Source organism: Chionomys nivalis, chromosome 11 (assembly GCF_950005125.1).
Source record: "Chionomys nivalis chromosome 11, mChiNiv1.1, whole genome shotgun sequence".
NCBI classification, from domain to species: domain Eukaryota; kingdom Metazoa; phylum Chordata; class Mammalia; order Rodentia; family Cricetidae; genus Chionomys; species Chionomys nivalis.
In genome coordinates this window covers 66504480-66517196 of record NC_080096.1, presented here as the reverse complement: position 1 = coordinate 66517196, position 12717 = coordinate 66504480, and the positions used below count along the sequence as shown (strand labels likewise).

General features: G+C 37.6%; 1 protein-coding gene across 30 annotated transcripts in view; it reads right to left on the bottom strand.

Moving 5' to 3' along the window:
• The window catches only part of Ptprd (protein tyrosine phosphatase receptor type D), a 2217081-nt gene extending 2205724 nt beyond the window's left edge, over positions 1-11357 (bottom strand). For all 30 annotated transcript variants that reach the window (XM_057783903.1, XM_057783917.1, XM_057783909.1 and 27 more), the window contains exon 1: positions 11070-11357. The gene's annotated coding sequence lies outside the window, so the exon portion shown is untranslated. The remainder of the gene's footprint in view (positions 1-11069) is intronic.
• Positions 11358-12717: the final 1360 nt, after the last annotated feature.

Sequence of the window (12717 nt, the reverse complement as noted above, 5' to 3'; positions counted from 1 at the left end):
TGAATAAAGCTGTACAGTCAGTGGTTCTTCCTGAAGAAAGCCACAAAAAGAAGAGGTTCCAAAAGAGATGGATGCAATGATAATAAGTCATCAGTTGGAAGAAACATTCAGCCAAGTCTCTCTTAAATCAGATACACAATTACTATTTGAAGGACACACACATATAACTATAATATTGCCTTTCCAAACAGAAAAGGGGCAATTATAAATTGTCATTATTCATGTCACTATTTTCATTATAATTTCTCTAAATTATTTATGTCCAGTTCAAAGTGTTTATATATGGGTTTATAAACTTCTATGAAGAAAAGTAAAACAGATGAAAAGACTGTATAAATCTATGTAATGAAAGTTTCTGCTATGACATTAACTTCAGCATCACCCCTTCCCCAATGCAAAACAAGAATGATATAGTATTTTCAGCATGATTAGAGAGGAAATAATAGATAAAATAATGGAGAAGAAATAAAGTGAGGTAGCTCTCCATGGAAAATTTGCTAAAGCAATGTCCACAGGGAGTAACTTAATAAAAAAAAAAAAAAAAGACAGTTTTTACAGAGCAAGGTCTCTGAGAAGTGCCATTGTGACAATCCCATCCTGTTGAGCTAAAAAATGTGGGTACTGCCATTAATTTGTCAAGATTTTCTTGAAGTTTCTATTTTTATAGAGCTGAACTTTCTATGGAAACCTAATCCTAGATACTATCTACTACATATCATACATATTTAAGTGATACTATATATATGTTATATAAAGATATATATCATTAAACTTGACTTCTCATTTAAAGAATAAAACAAAAAAAATAAATCTTGAAGAGTATATCCTCTTTCTTTGTAAATAGAAAAGAAATAAATTTATCTTATGACTTGCTTAGCACATTCTTCCTATGTCAGGTTCTTCAAAGCTAAAATGCCAAAAACTAGGTCATAAAATGCAGTTTAATAACTTAGCAGTTCTGTCAAAGTATGTAGTGGACAAGTGCATAATGATGTTATCCAGTTCTCCTCAATTCTCAATTCATCACTGAGATTATCACTGGCTTTTCTTAAGTAAGCAGAAGGCCGTAGCGGGAAAGGACCTGTACCACAGGTAAAACTAATGCAGTTACTCTGGGCACTGTCTGTCTCTTGAGCCTGAAAGGTGCATTTGAAGCTCTCAAAACGAGTCACAGAGAACTTTAAATGCCCATGTTAATTTGTTTTATTTTCTGTTCCTTAAACTTCTTACATCCCCACTAATGCAGGGTAAGAGCCATCTCCATGTGCCCTTTACTAGCATAGTGGTTTAGTTAAAAGTACAACTTGAGAAGTGGTTGCTCAAGACAGAACGAGTGTTGATGCAACACATTAAGAAAGCACAGCTAATATTTTTTCATTGAGATTTCAACCAGCCAGAAGTCATTTTTATAGAGAAGCCTTGCTATTTCTTTTGTCCTTTCAATATTGCTACACCAAATTTCCACCAGTATGTACGTATTACTGCTCACATACTAGAAAAGCAATAACCAATTACTGAGAGAATTTCAGCTTCTTAGATTGGTTACTCCAGAGGAAACAGTTTAGTTATACATACACACATATACATACATACATTTAACTATGAATGATTTTGGCATTCATGTTACCTCCAATATTTTGTCAGCTAAGTAACTATGAGACTAAAAAGCAACATAATAGAAATATAATAAATTAAAAGTACTTAATTATTACAATCAAATTTATAAATGTTATCCTATACTATTGCTGCTAAAATAAATGGTAATGAGAATTTATAAATATGAGTAATTTGTATAAGTAATTTTAAGTAAAATGTCACTTTTCGGACCAATTCTTGCATTACCTTTACTTTGATGTAAGCATCCTTAGACTTTGTTTTGTATCTGCTGTCTCTAACACTACCATGTGAAATGATCATGGATACGTGCTTGTCTGTAATGTAGTCACTGGCAGAAGGTATTCATAGACCCTAAGCTACACACGTCATCAGTCTACCTTCCTGGCTTTGCATTTTAATTTTGTCATAGTTATGGTGCAGGGTTAACAGACTCTTGGTTGTTTTCTAAATACTGTTGCTCTCGGTCAGCAGTCACTGAGTATGGCAATGTGTTTGAAGGGTGCTTGTACAGCACAGAATCTGTGGCCAATTGGCAAGAGTTAGCTGGAAGTATCTATTGGTACTTGGTTCAGTTAAAAATAAAACATTGCAAAAGCAGTTCAAGTGTCAATCTCTTTCTCCACCTTGAATATCCAGAAGCTATGAAACTGTGGCATTCCTCTTAAGGACTAATACTACACAGCAAGGAAAACTTGTTATACATCTACAAAACTCTGTTCACCAAGAGGCCAATAGAGTCAGAGGATTTAAACTATAGAGTCTGTAGGTAAGCATCGGAAGAGTTACATGAGCTTCTTTTTTGTTTAAATTTTGCAATTATAAAATAAATGTAACATTTATATCATCTTTTAGAACTAATATGATAAATAATATTATATATATAAATAATAACATATTACATATATAACTTAAATGATGACTTGCATACAATAGTAAATACTATAAACAATTAACTATTATTAATACCTTCTCTGTGAATATTTCTTGAGAGTTCATTAAAAAATATTGTGGGAAAAATGTCAAGAATCCAAGATAAAAATAAGACCATAAGTGGTTCTTTTTTTTTTAAGATTCATGTTATTTTTAGTGTATGGAGGCTGTGGTGAAGTGAGTATGAGTTAGTACAGGTCCCTTCAAAATTTAGAAAGGAGTGTCAGATCCCCTGATCTGGGGTAACAGGTGATTGTAGCCACTGGTCATTGGTGTGAAGAAGCTGAGACTTGAACTCAGATGTCCAGTGAAGCTGGACGTGCTGTTAACCGTGCAGCTTTGCCACCATCCACAGATGTAAGCCTAAAACCCCCTCCCTTCTGGAGGAAAATAAAGTTGTGATGCCTCCTTCTTCAGCAATGTGCACTGTTTAAGAAAATATTTTATATTTGAAATACTGAAAAATAAGATATAAATTAGCAGTACAAATGCCAGTGTATTTCTATTTTAAGTTCATCACAGGACACTTCTTTGTACTGGAAGAAAGCTGATGCAGCTTTTTGTATCTGAAATATACCAGGTTCCTGTGTAGGCCATAGAAATTGTTAGAAATGGGGAATTTGAAGCAAAATTAGGAAAAGAGGATTAGAACAACAGTTTTGTTGTTGAAAAAACAGTTTTGTTAATAATCATCGGATATCTTCTGCCTAGGCCTCTCCTATTATTTTATCTATGGGTTTATTAGAAAATATTTCACATTGAAATACTATTGGATGTTGCCGTTTTGCAGAAAATATCTATGCTAAGAAGACAATTCTAAAATTGTTTACACACACATAGCAAATATTCTACACCTCCCTCTCTTTTTCTCTCTCCCCCTCGGTCTCACACACACTCACATACACACAGACACGCACCCCCGCCCCAAGAAATCCTTTCACAACTGTGCTGCCCTACTTTACAATCTAGGTTTTGTAACTTAGCAAATTTGTAATGTATTATTAAAGCTGACAAGTTCCCCAAATTTCTGTGGTACCAAGGAAAATAAACGGTCTTCCAGCCATTATTTTTTATAAAAAAATAATATCTTCCTATGGATCACGGGAATGAGAAAATGAATTACCAAATTCAATCAATTTTACTGCCAAAAAACTCTGTTGTTTTCAACCACAAAAGTATAAATGATGAGGCTGGACCATGTCTTGCAGAGGAAACCACATGTGATTCCTAGGAGAAAACAGAATATGCCACACTGAATGGACATTTCCATCTGAGAGGCCACTGAACACACCCACACAGTGGCATTCAAGGAATGACCTCCTGTACCAAGTACCATAAATAAGTAGTAACTGGGAACTAACTGAGTACATGATATAGTCAGTAACAACTAGTGACACAGAAAGCCATGAATCTGAGGGAGAATGTGGAGGGAGGAAAGGGAAGGGAGACTTGTTTTAATTATATTATAACCTCAAAAATAAAATAAGAAAACAGTAAAATGGAAACCAATAAGTTCATCCACAGCACAATGAGAAATTTTAAGTGAAAAGAAAATAAATCTCTCTGGTTTTGTGCTGAATATAATTAAGTTTTGATATTTTGAACTATATTTTTTAGGCTATCATGCTCTACTTATCAGTAGTCTGTGTTCATAGCACTGGATAGTAATACATTATTGCATCTTACATGAGATTTAGGGAGAATGCAAAGGAAAATATTCTGAATTTAGTCAGGAATGATCACATGTGTTTTATCAGAAGTAAATAGAATAATGTATCAAATTTAGAGGTACACAGAAATTCCAATTTGTTTTTAAAATATAAATTTTATCTTATTCTTTCGTCCTTTGTGATCTTCTACAAAGTACATATTATAACGTCTCCTATACACCTGTCTCACACTCTCTTCAATGTGGACAGAATTTCTTTAGTGTCTCCATTCTCTGCTGAGAAAGCCAAGACGTTTCTATCATGGTTATCAGTGCGGCAACAATAGGCATCCTGACTGCAACTTGCACAGTGTGATTTGAAAAGGCAAGGGAGTGTTACGTGTTTCAACTGCAACAGTGGCCTGGAGATTTATTAGTGTTTCCATGCCATGTCAACATGAAGGTAGAGCAGTAAGTGTTCACCATGCTTTACTTCTTCTCTTGATTTGGCGAGTGTGACACACATGAAGAATTGGCAGTGAGACAATCCAGCTTAAAAGATGAAGAAGGTTGCCAACATATTACAGTGGAAGACAGAAAGGCTATCGCTGCTCAATATGCAACACATATTTCACCCTGCTTCTAAAAGAGATGCCTCTGACTCAGAAAGATCGAGTATGGGGGCTTTGACAAAGCAAAGAAATTCAAGTATATACCCTACCTAGAATAGGTGATATGTTGGAGAGGTTTCTTTTTTTGGCTCTGGAATTAAAATGCAGTTATATTTGGTAAAACCATAGGTCAGTCGTAACTTGGCCAATTTTATATCTCTAACACAATGGGTATTGTCCTTAGCAGTCTTTGACATATGGAAAGGCCAGTGAATACCAGGGACCTAAACTGAGGGTTTGTTGCTAAGGATTTATGTAAATTAGAGATGGAAGAGAGGGTGATGTCTACCCTAACACTTATTGTATCTGCAGTACTGGGATTATTGTTTTGTCTTTGATGATTTTTCTAAAATTAAAGAAAAAAATAAATCATGAGCTGTTTTTGTCTGTGCTCTGCACTGATACATGAAGGCAACACTTAACTAAAATAATTGCATGAAGAAGAGCAAGAAATTTCCCCCTTTTTTTCACTTTACATTTAAGCAGAGTGTCTGATCTTGTTCAAGAAGAGTCCTGGTCACAACATTAAGAGATGCTAATTTGTGCTTGTGTGTCTTTGTGTGTGTGTGTGTGTGTTCATGTGCACACACATGTGCATGTAAGTAGGTTTCCTCCTTCCAAAAGAAAGAAAGAAAAAAGGAAGGAAGAAAGTAAGGAAGGAAGAAAGGATAGAAAGAAAGAAAGAAAGAAAGAAAGAAAGAAAGAAAGAAAGAAAGAAAGAAAGAAAGAAAGAAAGAAACTGACTAGATTAGTCGCTAAAGCCAGTTAGGGATGTGAAATGAAAAATACCCCATTGTCCTTGGCATTGTTGGCATTTTGTGGATGTTGTTCTCTGATTTAATATTTCCTAGCATTGAATATAGGATACAAAACATATGTTGATTGTTTATAGCTGAAAGAAGCTGTGCTCAGGACTTTTGTCCTATACTACTTGAACCATCTATTTAAACAAAAGGATAGATAGAAGAACCCTAGGGTGCATGCAGGCATTTAGTTTACTGAGTTACCTCTTTAACATGTAAGGACTGAAAGTGGATTTCTTGTTTTCCTTGTAGCTTTCATACTCTGTAACATGCATTTAGAGAAACAGCAATTTACATAAATTGCACTATCTAAATGCGATGTTGTAAAGTCATAAATATTTAAAGAAAACACATGTGCAAAACACAATCTTAGCTATGATTTCTGTTCATGTACCCATTTAACAATTGACCTTTCTGATACTAATTAGATCAGTCAAAAATATTTTCATTGCTTTCTAAAGGTTTTCAATCAGAATTTTTAATTCAATAAATACTATACATGTAGAAATAATTACTTAAGTTCCTGTGTGATTCAGAAGTAAATAGTTCCAATAGTCACAAATTATATCTCTGATGAAAACAGTTTTAATGCTTCCTTAGAGTATTCAAACAACTATACAAGACTTTGCAGATAAAATTGCATGCATTTAGTTTAAGACATTTTTAAACTCAAATGAAATGTATATTCAATTATAAATCTGTTCCATTCCTTTCTTTTCATCTAATGTATGTTAGAGTACAGAAAAGATGTGTCTCTTAATTCAACACAACCTCAGCTTTGAAAATATTTGATAGGGTGTTTAGAAAGCATAATTTATAAAAAGCAAAGTCTTTATATATTGTTGTGCATTATTTGATTGTGATGTAATGAAATATAAACCATATGTTAACTGTTAGAATCATTTTTTAATCTTAGATTATTGTTTACACCCTGGTAATTTTTGAGCACACCGTTTTCACTAAGTTCAGTGCTGAGATACATAAGCCATTTAGAGTGAACACTGGGTTTGATATCATGACACATTGTCATGTGAAAACCTTTTGGAGGATGAACTGTGTTTTCTTATATTACTGGATTGTCTGCTGATAATTTACTATAAGGTATGCAAAGTGTTGTCCAAGCATGTACTTGGCAACACATTGCTAAGTACAACTAGAATGGTACAGGAAACTAGCTAGTAAAATAGGAAAATCATTTTATGCTTACATCTTTTTATATTTGAAGCCCTCAGTTACATCTTTAAGATGTAACGACTGAAAGTGGATTTCTTGGTTTCTTTGTAGTGTTCACACTCTGTAACATGAACTTAGAGAAACAGCAATTTACCTAAATTTCACTATCTAAATGCAATGTTGCAAAATAATAGGTATGAAAAAATAAGAAAGATGGAAGACCATGCCACTTAAGAGTTTCTTTTTTTCTCTGTGTTCCCAAACTCTGAAATTTGGTTACAAATATGTTAATTCAAAGATAGTAATTGGTGGAATAGTTTCTTAATAGCAGGAGCCAAGTGTGCTTCAGTGGAACACAAGACAACTGCCTCCTCCCTTCCAGGAACTCTACCCTGGTTCACTGGAGCAAGGGTCATCCAACCAAGGAATCAACAGACCCAATACTTGTCCAACATGGTTTCAGGACAATTAACTCTGACCTTTCATGAACAAATATTCGCCTCTTGCTCCTCTGTGGATTCTTAGATTGTCACAGTATAATCTGACATTTTGCCAAAAGTTAGATCCAGTTACATCTGTAATTATGCTAGGTTGTTTCATACTGTTTTGGAATTGGAAGGATGAGAACTGTACTACTGTGTCTATCAGACAGACAATACTTTAATGCAGAGTCCAGTGTACCTCCCTAAAATAACACACACAATCCCAGAACCCTTGTTTCTACCCTCAATATGTCTTCCCCTAAAAATACTTGCCGTTTTGTACATTAGTTGTGTGTCTTCATTCAGTACACCTCGAACAATTTAGAATAGCCTGCTGTGAGTACAATTAACTTTTAAAATGTTGATTGTATGAATGAGTGAAACTTCTGTGTTCTTTTTAATGCTCAATGCCTTTGAGAGGTCTAATGAATTCCAAGTGAATTGAATATAGTTGAAAGTTAAAAATGCACTTAAACATATGAACAGATACACTGAAATGGCATTCAACTCAATACAAAATTCTATTCATCTAAGTTTTACTCTAACTTGTTAAATGGCATAATCGAGAATATTTATTTTATTATTTGTGTGGATAAAGTTTATTATGCTTAGGGTTGGTGCATATCCAAAAAGATACTACTGAATTAAGGTATTTGCCTCAAACAACAGAGGATTCTTAAAGCTACATGCAGTATTTACAGAGATAGACAGAAATATTGTTGACAGAGTGTGAATACATATGTAGCTAAGCAATGATTTTAATTATGATACTCCACAAATAATAATTTCTAAAAGATTATTTAAAAGAAGATGTATGCAGGTTATTTTCAATGTGTAACAGCATTTGCAAGTCACCTGTTTTTAACACTACAGTTTTTCCATCCGCCATCCTCTAGAATAATAAACCATCAGAAATGCAGAATTATTAAAGATATGTCTATGATCACAAAACAATTTGCATCAATTGCAGTCCCAATTGTGGTATTCATCATTACTCATCCATAAAGTGTTAAACATGTATCTAAACAATTCTGTAAGGACAATATTTTAGCTTTCCACTACACCTAACATCCCTAAGGGAAGCATCATTGGTACTGGCATACTCTACATCCTCACATGCTGGGGCTTGTGCACCCCACTCACAATACATGAAAGAAACGCATTGCACAAAGAGCAAAATAATTCTGTATCAATAGTTCAATGTTCCAATGTTAGACTTAATTAACATTGCTTTGCTTTCTGCATTAAGTTTTTTAAAGAAACTTATCTGCCTATTCAGATCTTCATAAAATATATGACCATGTGTTCTACAAAATCATCTTTATGTTGCTATAGTGACTGGCACAGACATAAATTCTATGTTGATATTAAGGGAAAGGAAGGAATATTTGCTTTCACCAACTGCAACTGTGAGCAAATTCAGGTACACAGCACTTTATTAGTAAAAACTCCTTTGGTAAGCACATGTTAGAGGAATTAATCATTCATTCCCTGCAGACTGCTTATGTATTTCATCAGGCCATTATCTGATCTGAATAACAAGAACAATTGCATAATAAAATGCATTACTGCTGACACTAGCAACTTTATTCTTTCAACTTTAAAGTCGCAACTCCTGTAAGTCATAGAAAGCTGGTGGCAAAAAGCTAACAATTTAATCACCCTGACTAGGTCTGACGTATCTATCGTTATAGAAACAGCTACCAGGTGTCTCTGTAGGCTTGACTAGAAACAGCTTTAATTTAGGCTATCCTTCTTAACACTGTGACATAATTATACCAGAGGCAGAATGTGTGACAGTTTATTATTATTAATGTTGTTGATAAAACTCTGCTTTCAGAAATGAGACAGAATGGACAGTTCTCCTGTGTGTTGTGAGGAAATACAAATGTAGCAAAATATATGTACTTGCATGTTTAGTTCACTCTTAAGTGTGCCTGCTTATGGACAATCATCCTTTAATTTTTGAATATTATTTTTCAAGTTTCATATATTATCTTAGAGATGTGAGGCCATAAATGTTAGAGGTCATAGACATATTCCAAATTTGTTCATCCAATGATCTCAGTTTAAATATTTAGATGCATTTCTAAACCAACTAAGAACAGAAATGGCACCGGAGAGCAATAAAGATCTTTACAGTTTGGGCGAGATAAAGTGATGTTGAAGAACAATGGCATATTTTTCCAAAGTGATTTCCATTCATTGGAACTTTGGGTTATTGTCCTGTCTCATCACTCTGAAACTTACGTCCCAACACAACCAGAACGGCCCATAAAAAGATGGTACAATTCTAACTGACATTTCAATTCTAACCATTTCTCCTTTTTCACATTTTTAAAATCAATGCCTAATGACATTTTTGCTTAGATATCTGAGTTAATATAGCAGTGACAATGTTTTGACTGTAAGAGTGTCACATAAATATGAAACATCACTTAACCATTAATTGATAATTAGTGATTTTTATAAAGAAAATTTGCCTCAAAATTAGTTGTAATTTACAGTTTAATTGTATACATTTGCAAGGTTTTTCATTGGTAAAGCATGTTTTATATTAAGAAAAATACTGAAAGTTAATGATAAATTCCATAGACTTTCTTTGCTAGCCACTATTCTTCTCCAGTCTGTATACGTGCCATTGTGTCAAAGAACTCTGTATCAAAATTGGTTCAGTTATTTCCAACATGTAATTCCTACTGTACCTACTATATCTGTAACAATGCAAGAAGAATTAGATTCAGAACCCATTTGGCAGTGATAAAGAGGGAAAAATGCTGAAACGTTATTGATTCTCTTCCCTCTTGTGCAAAACAAACTGACTCGACTATATTTTTCCTGACATAACACAAAGGTTTTATTTAGATATTACAACATATTGGCGAATGTTAAGCTACACATGCCTCTTATCCTTTTAAGGTACAGTTAACCCTTTCCCGGCGAGAGGAAGAGTGCCCTACTTGTGTTCACAGAAGAGCTGCAGCCCCTGACAGAAGGTGATAATCCAAGAGAAATGCTACCTGCAAAAGTTTTTGATGCAGCGATATTCAGCCTTAGGAGACACCTTAAACCTCTCAGTGGCTGATGAGCCTGTCACAGTTCATAACCGGCTCTGTCAGAGTCACAGGCTCAGCCCGCTCTCACGCTGCATTTTTCACAGTTCTTCTCCAAATTAACTTCACCAAATTCTCCGCCTAGGCTGATGCCAGGACTTCCTCCACACATAAACTGCTCACAGACATGAAGTCATCCGAACAGGATTTTCTTCTAGTCTTGCAAACCATGTTTATTAACTTTCCCTTGACCCAGTTAATTTTGCTAGTGATCCTTAGAACTGAAGATAAAACAAGCAAACCACTGAAGTCAGCAATGGGTGGAACTTGGGGGTGGACCTGGGTTGAAGGTGACAGGAGGGAGGAGGCAATGGGATGGGAATCCTCAAGCTTTCTCTAGGTAACAGTTCTTCAATCTTAGAGCCAAGCAACACATTCACAAGCCAGGTCTTCCAGCATCCCTCGAACAATGAGCCTTTGACAATCAGACTCCTGGGAAGACTGCACATGCAGACACTCCTAAGTGATCCTCCACAAAGAAACCTTCAAAAATTGTTTAGCGAAGCACTTCTCAGATAGGAATTACTCAAGTTATATAAGGCAAGTTCTTCCCTGGTAAAAAAACGAACGGGGGAAAGCATTCGGCAGACGCCTCACTTTAGAGAGCAAGAAGAGAGAGCAGTTTTACTTACTAGAGCATCCGCTCCGCTCTCCTCGGGAACCGAGGAGTCTTCCTTCGCTTTCTGCCAGTCCAACGGAGAACTGTCTTTCTATTCCAGGGTCCGGGCTCAACTGCAGACCAGTAGAGAACAGCCACAGCCGGCTGCGCTCGGTGTCGGTGGGCTGCAGCGCTTCGGCTTCTTTAAAAGTGGGTTCTGCGTGTGCGAGGGCGGCGCGGGAGGGCGGCAGCGCGCTCGGAGCCCGCGGGTCCCGCAGACGCCGGGGCGAGTGCCCGCAGGTGCGGCGGTGCGCGCGGGCGGGGCGGGGCGGGCTGGGCGGCTGCGGTGGGAGCGCCCGGGAGGCTGAGGCTCGCACTCCGCTTGCTCGAGCTCGCGCACAGGCGCTCGCACCCGGCCCGGCGCGCCGCCCGCGCTCACCTGCATTTCCTTAACGAGCCACTTGATGGCTGCGGCGGCGCGGCCACGGCGGGCTGCTGAGACGACGGAGACCCGAGCCCGGGTGGCCAAGCTTGGTCTAGACCCCGAGCTGGGCGCGGAGAGCAGCTACCGGCTACCGGGCGCCAGGGAGCGAAGGGCCAGGTGCGCGCTTCTGCAAGTGTCCGCGCCACTCTGCTCTGGCTTTCCTTGGAGGGAGGTTGGCGGTAAGGGGTGAGGCATGGGGGTCTAAAAGGTTGGGGACAGAGCTGTCGTTCTCAGTACAATCAGAGCTGTAGAGAAAGACAGGCCCTTGGGTCAGGGATGGTGCTTCTGATACTGGATGTAGTTTACAGTTTGGGCGCTGGACAGTTTGGCGGAGCTTGAGGGAGAGAAGAGGCTCAGTCAAGGTGCCTGTTCGGAAGCAAACCTGTAGAAGAGTTACTGGGAAGCATCCTCCATACTCCAGAGGCGACGCCCACAGGTATAGGAAGGAGAGGGTCCATTACCGCCTCTTTGCCACCCAATGCAGATGGTCGGTGCTTAGGGGGAGATGCACTTCAGACTTGGGGCTCTGGGGAGAAGAACTTAACCGTCCTCCCCAGGAAAGGTAGATGCGATGCGGGTACTGGGTCCACAAAGACAGAGTGGGAAGAATAGAATAAAGGCTCTCTTCACTTTACCATCATGTCTGATCAGAACACAGCTATAGGCGAAAAATGCTATCTCCTGCTGGACAGAGAGCACATCACTCAGTTGGTGCTTAAAAAAAGAACCAAAATGATTAGCCCATTGGTAATAATTCCTATTCAGATCACTGAGAGCATACTCTGTATAAAGGTGTTGTGAACATTGTGGTGGAAAACAAATAGCTGTGAACCACTTCCACCTCAAAAGACATAAAGCTTCATCAACATAAATGACATATTCCCAGGGTGTTCCCCTTTCGTGCCTGATTCAATTCTTGTCTAATTTCTTTGGCTCTTCATTAGTGATTCTTCCTCTCCAGGCTCTCTGCTCAGCCTCCCAACAGCCACTGTGTTCACCAATCGAAAGTTTCCCAGGTACCGTCATCGTGTCTTAAAATCGCTCTGTGAAATGTCAGTGTGTAAAACAAATGACACACACTGTGTGAGAGTGTGCACGTGACATCTTTATGCAATTATTCAGAGCACTTACTTTTCTTATGTGTTGTCTGCCCAAGATGGTGACTCATTCTCTCTGTGTCTCTGTGTCCGTTTCTCTG